This window comes from Phocoena sinus, chromosome 6 (genome assembly GCF_008692025.1).
Source record: "Phocoena sinus isolate mPhoSin1 chromosome 6, mPhoSin1.pri, whole genome shotgun sequence".
NCBI lineage: Eukaryota > Metazoa > Chordata > Mammalia > Artiodactyla > Phocoenidae > Phocoena > Phocoena sinus.
This window is the reverse complement of record NC_045768.1, coordinates 90,246,608-90,252,800: the sequence shown is the minus strand read 5'-3', so window position 1 is coordinate 90,252,800 and position 6,193 is coordinate 90,246,608. Positions and strand designations below refer to the sequence as shown.

At 50.0% G+C, this 6,193-nt stretch overlaps 1 pseudogene; it reads right to left on the bottom strand.

Annotated features, from left to right (window-relative positions):
• Positions 1-2,253: 2,253 nt before the first annotated feature.
• Positions 2,254-5,527, bottom strand: LOC116755037 (annotated as a pseudogene).
• Positions 5,528-6,193: the final 666 nt, after the last annotated feature.

The window sequence follows — 6,193 nt, the reverse complement described above, 5'->3', positions numbered from 1 at the left end:
AGAAGGCCTCCCCTCATGCCTGCCTCCACCTGCTCAGTGTACCCACACCCAGGAAACCACTGCCTTTGGGTCTTGGGTTTCCTTCTGGAATCTCTTGTTGGGAAGGAGTGAAGCAGACACAGACCAAGGTTCTTTGTCCATACACACAGGTGAGGGCAGGGCTGCGTTCTCACCATCCTGCACTTTGCACTTTTTCTTGACTTTTCTGTCGGGTGATGGGGCCCACCTGGCTGGCTCTTGGGGGACTCGGGAGCTCCATGGGCAATGGGTTCCACTCACAGCAGGAGCAGGACAAATGAGGCCTCTGACATCTCCCTCCCAGGCTTTCTTCAGTCAGCATTCAGCTCTGGGCTGCCAGCCCCGGAACAATGACATCCCTTCTTCCACGCTCCCCACCAAACGCTGACCCCAGACCCCGGGCCAGGATCCTTGGGGTCCTGGCCTGAAGTTCCCAATGGCATCAATCCTGTTAAGTCTGTCCCTGACTGAGTTGGTCAGGGCTCAGCTGGGGTCTTTGTGGGGATACATCCTCACAAATGTTTGTTGAAAGAATAAATGAAAGAGTCAGCTCGTCCCTGAAGCTCCATCAGTAACTCTGGACCTTGGGCACTTACTGCACTTCCCCAAATCTCAGCTTCCTCCTCTGTAGAGTGGGGACTGGAATCTTCACCTCACAGTATAGTGGGCAGGATACAAAGAGAGATGGCCAGTGGTCAGCTGTGTCTGGGACTGGGAAGCGGCAATGTTTTCCTCTTTCTCTCTGTCCAGAGGAAGAAAGTAGCCTTGAGCACAGATGTTGCTTTGTCACATCTAACGTTGATGCCCTCAGAGCCTGATTGTGCCTTGCTGCCTGGATCGCCCACGTGTCCTGAATGGCTAGGCGCCACCAGGGGGCGCAGCGCACCAGGGTCTGAGAACGGACCTGCTGTCCAGGAGACTGAGCAGGGAGAGGGCACAGGACTTTGTCTGAGGAGTGTGGAGAATTTTGTCAAAGGTTTTGTTGGGGGGTTTTGTTGGGGGCTTCCCTGGTGGCGCATTGGTTGGGAGTCCGCCTGCCGATGCAGGGGACGCGGCTTCGTGCCCCGGTCCGGGAGGATCCCACATGCCGCGGAGCGGCTGGGTCCGTGAGCCATGGCCGCTGAGCCTGCGCGTCCGGAGCCTGTGCTCCACAATGGAAGAGGCCGCAACAGTGAGAGGCCCACGTACCGCAAAAAAAAAAAAAAAAAGGTTTTGTTGGGCACAGGCAACCAAGGGAAAAACAGATACACTTCATCAAAATTAAACACTTTTGGAATCAAAGGACACTATTAAGGGAGTGAAAAGATCACCCACAGAATGGGAGAAAATATTGGCAATTCACAGATCTGACAAGGGTCTAGTGTCCAGAATATGCAGAGACCTCCTAAAACTCAACCACAAAAAGACAAACAACCCGATTCAAAAATGGGCAAAGGACTTGAATAGACATTTCACCCAAGAAGATATGCAAATGGTCAGTAAGCACATAAAAGTATGCTCAACATCACAAATGTTAATCAAAACCACAGTGAGATACCACCTCACACCCATTGGGATGGTTAGAATAGAAAAAATGGAAAATAAGTGTTGGTAAGGATGTGGGGAAATTGGAGCCCTCATACACTGCTGGTGGGAAAGTAAAATGGTGCAGCCACTGTGGAGAACAGTTTGGTGGTTCCTCAAACAGTTAACACAGAATTACCTTACGACCCAGCAACTCCACTTAGATATATACAAAAATGTGTACACGAATGTTCATAATAGCCAAAAAACAGAAACAACCCAAACATACACCATTGGATGATGGATTAAACAAAATGTGGTGTATCCAAACAATGGAATATTAATCAGCCATAAAAGGGGTGAAGTGCCAGTACATGCTACAATGTGGATGAATCTGGAAAACATGCTGAGTGCGGGAAGCCAGGCACAAAAGGTCATGTATGGTATGATTCTATTTATATAAAATGTCCTGAATAGGCAGATCCAGAGACAGAAAGTAGATTCGTGTTTGTCAAGGTCTGGGGGACCTTGAGTGGTGAGCGATTGCCTGATGGGTACAGGATCTATTTTTTGTTTTCCACTTTCCTAAACTTTATTAAAGAAAAGGCAATGATGGTAGCTCTCTAGAACATAGTCAGATTTCTGGGATTCTTCCATTGAAAATGTGGTATTTGATTTCCAAATATATGCCAGAGAATACTAGGTAAAGGGGAAGCTAAAATTCTAAAATGTTCATCTTCCAACTTTCTCCAGTCAGTGGTCTGTCTTTGGATCAGCAGTAATCACCTGAACAGCCACTCTGGCTGCATGAATTTTTGTCTGCAGCTCTCTGAGCTCTTCTATATGCAGCAAGTGCAGAATTTGACCAGCTTCATTAAGGACCACGTCTCTTGTGTCAAAACCAAGAATATACTTGTCTAAACCAACAGGCAAGCCCTCTTCTGCTGGGTTTGTGCTAGCAGCTACATCCTGTGTCAGGGCTCCTGGACCAAAATGCGAATTGCCTGAAGCACTGCCAGGTAACCACCATGAGCTGACTCTGAAAGTTAGCCTGGACCATGACACCAGCCCTAAAATTAGGATTATTTACATCCAAATTGATCACGGGCTCTGCATTTTTAGTTGCATTGTCAGCATTTTTTTGCATTATCAGGTACCCAATCCTTGTATTTTTCAGCATTATCGCCATATTCAAGACTAACAGCTAAACCAAGAAGCCAGTCAATTGCTTCTTATCCATCTTGAATCTTGAAAGAACAGTTGACGTCTCTGAGATACTTTTCAAAGAACTTGGGCTGGTCACCGCTGTGGATGTTTCTTAGCTTACCTCTGTCTTCAGTCTCGTAGTATCTCCTTTTCTGGTCTTCAGTGCAAACATCGTTTCTAAGTTCTGTTTCATCTCTTCAGCAGAAGAGGTAGGTGGTTGTAGTTGAAGGCCATCGTGCTCCCTGCTTCAGTCGGGAGGGCGGGGTATCCTTTGGGGGTGACGAGAACATTCTGGATTAGTGGTGATGGTTGCATAAGTCCGTGAATGTGCTAACAACCACTGAATTGTACACTTTAAAAGGGGATTTTTATGGTATATAAGTGATGTCTCAATTAAAAAAAGACTTTCTTGCTCAGTGTGATATGTGGTGGCTGAGGGTTGGTCATGTCCTTGCAACTCTGGCCCCCCAACCCAGGGCATTCTTAAACATTTCTGCCCAGTTTCCATATATTTCTAGCTTTCTGTCAAATTCATGTCCTCATTCATTTCACACTGTGATTCTTTCTCTGGGGCTAGGTGGGGGGATGTGATGGCAAACTGCAATGTGGCAAACATGAGCACAGCTGGGGGCCTGGCTATGTAGGTGGGGTGGGGATATTCACTGTTTCTGGGACCCTACTTGGCGGTCCCAGGGCAGTTACAGCACAGGAACATCAGGTCTGCAGTAAGTCTGGGCATCTTGAAGGCCGTGTGCTCCCATCCTGGAGAGATGCCAGCAGGGCTGGCTGTCACCCCTCAGGTCCTGGGGAGGGGCTTCCTGTATCAGCTGGGGGCTGGACCAGATGATGTTGATTTTCTCTGTCATGCACAACATGCGTGCATTCAAAAAATATCTCCAGAGGTACACACAGTACCTCAGAGTAGATTAATTTATTCAACTAAATAACAAATAAACACTGTTTTATAATTGGCCCTGTGACTGAACTGCTGATCCGCAGTGAGGTTAAGGTGAAGTCAGATAGAAGCAGCACCTCCCCACCCCGAGGAGCCCAGCACAGTGGGGTGTATATCACGAGCTGACCATGACTGGGCACTGAGCACCACGATGTGCTTCTTAAAGTGCCCAGACAAGAAAAATGCCAGAACAGTGCCGGGTCTGGGAGCTCCAGGTGCTGGGAATCCAGGATAAGCTATCTTCCCCTCTATTATTATAGGTCAACAAGGAGAGCTCAGAGAGGTCAGTGAACCTGTCCAGGGTTTCACAGCTGACCATACGGGGGCAACTTCCTAGTTTATCCTTAACAGATCGTGATCCTGTCTTTTTGCCTATTCATCTTTCCTCCCTTCCCTCCCTCCTTCCTTCCACCTTCTCCCTTCCCTCCTTCTCTGTGTCCCTCCCTCCCTCCCTCCTTCCCTTCTTTCCATCCTCTAATCCTTTGAGCAGAGACTACCACATTCATTCACTCATCTGCCCATCCTCACCTTGCAAGTGGGGAAACCGAGGCTGGAGAAGGGTGCCACCACCCGCTCAAGACAGCTGCGCCTCCTGGCTGCCTCCACCCGTGGCTGCAGGGCCTCGCGCCATTTGTGTTAAATTCTTGTGGAAGAAGATGAGGGTGCAAGGCTGCAGGCTCGGTGCTCCCAGGGAAACCATTCACCTCCCAGCCCCCCTCCACAGGGAACCTGCAGAGTCGGCGATGAACATAGACACTGCTTGGATCAGGTGGGAATTGGTCTTTGAATCTCATCAGTGACTAGACTGTTCTGGGCTGGGTCCTGGACCCACTAGGAAAGACCTAGTGAGTGTTTGCTGAAGGAATGAATGAACACTTTGAAACACGTGTGCCCATGAATAGTCTAGAGGGGACACAGCACAGCATGGTGGCTGTCGTGTTGGGAGTTGGGGTTATAGGTGAAGTCCCCTTCTCAGAACTTTCTCTGATAGCACACTGCTTCAGTCAAGACATAAGAGAAAAAGTAGCAGATGTTTATGGGGATGCAAGCACTTATCTCAAAGAAAATGCCTTAAATACTAGAAAAGGTGGGTGTGAGGTGATTCCCGAGGTGGGAGTGAGGGAGAGAGGCCCCATCTGTGAGAGAGTTCACAGGGCTGGCTCTGGCCTCCACACTGCCAGTGGGAGGACCATGTGCAGACCCTGAAGAGTTGAGGTGTGGCCTCCCGTTTCAGCAGGGCGGGCTGGTGAAAGCCAAGGCCAACAGGCTTTGTTAGTTTCAGCTGAGTTTGGGGACCTGGATGGGACCTTGGTGTGGATAGGGGTGCTGGGGCTAGCTGACTCCACGTCTAGGTATTTACCCCATGAGCTGCATTTCCACAGGTTATTCTGTTTTTGAAGAAGCAAAAGGGTAGAGTCACCAAAATGCCCGCACAGGGCTTGGGAAGATAAACATGGCACATGGTGCAACAAAACGCCACGTGGCCGTCAACAGAGGAAGGTGAACTGGAAGTGATGGTCTTCAATGAGCGTGAATACAGCAAGGTCCACTCACCCATTGGCTGGGCTAGGTTCCCCGGGGAGGGCTGGGGGGAGTGGGACGGCCCCCCAGGACTGCCCACCATGAGAGCAGCTCCCCTGCTGGCACAGGCCCAAGGGAAGTGTGGGAACCCTCACTAGGATGTTCTGAGCAACCTTCCCCAAACAGCCCATCAGTGTCACCTGAGTGACGGAGTATAGGGCCATGGTCCTCCGTGCTGCAGGCACCTACACACCGACCACAGGCCTTGTGGACGCTCTCAGTGGAAGCAGCAGCAGGACTTCTGGGCGTGACGCCCTGCTCCATGACATTGCAGACAGGGCGTTCAGACTCGAGCTAGGCTCCCTGGGCCCTTGTGGTTTTGAGGTCGGAAAGGCTCACCCAGTGCCTCTCCTGCCCTGCCCTTGCCCTGGCAAAGTCATATGCAAGGTTTGCAGGTGTTCATTTGGTAGCAAAATGACAGACAACAAAACAGCATCCAGGCTGTGATTACTGTGAAAGCAGGGTTGGGGCCACCTCTGGGGTGTCAGGACCCAGGAGGACAGAGTTCTGGCATCACCACAGGTGTCACGTGAGTGTGTACTTTGTAGTGATTCTTCAGTCTGTTTAATGCACGTTTCTGGGTTTGTTTTGCATTTTGCAATAGAAAGTGTTTACAATATAAATAGACAAACCAATGACCAGAATTTTGAGGAAAGTGAGGCAGCAGTGTGCCTGGCCTACCCCCACTTGGGCAAACCCAGGAGGGAAAGGGTCCATGTGTAGAAAATGCCTCTGAGGACACAGAAGCCGGCACTTCCATGTGGAGGGAAACAGGCAGCTGGTGGAGTGTGAGAGACCTGCTGGGCTCCCGGAATGCTGAGTCCTATGCTGTATTCTTGTTGGAAAAGGTGGGATTAAAATGCTGCTGTGAATGGAGTCCCAAGCTGTTGCTCTCAAAGCAGGTGTTCACGCCCTGGCTTGCCCGGGCTG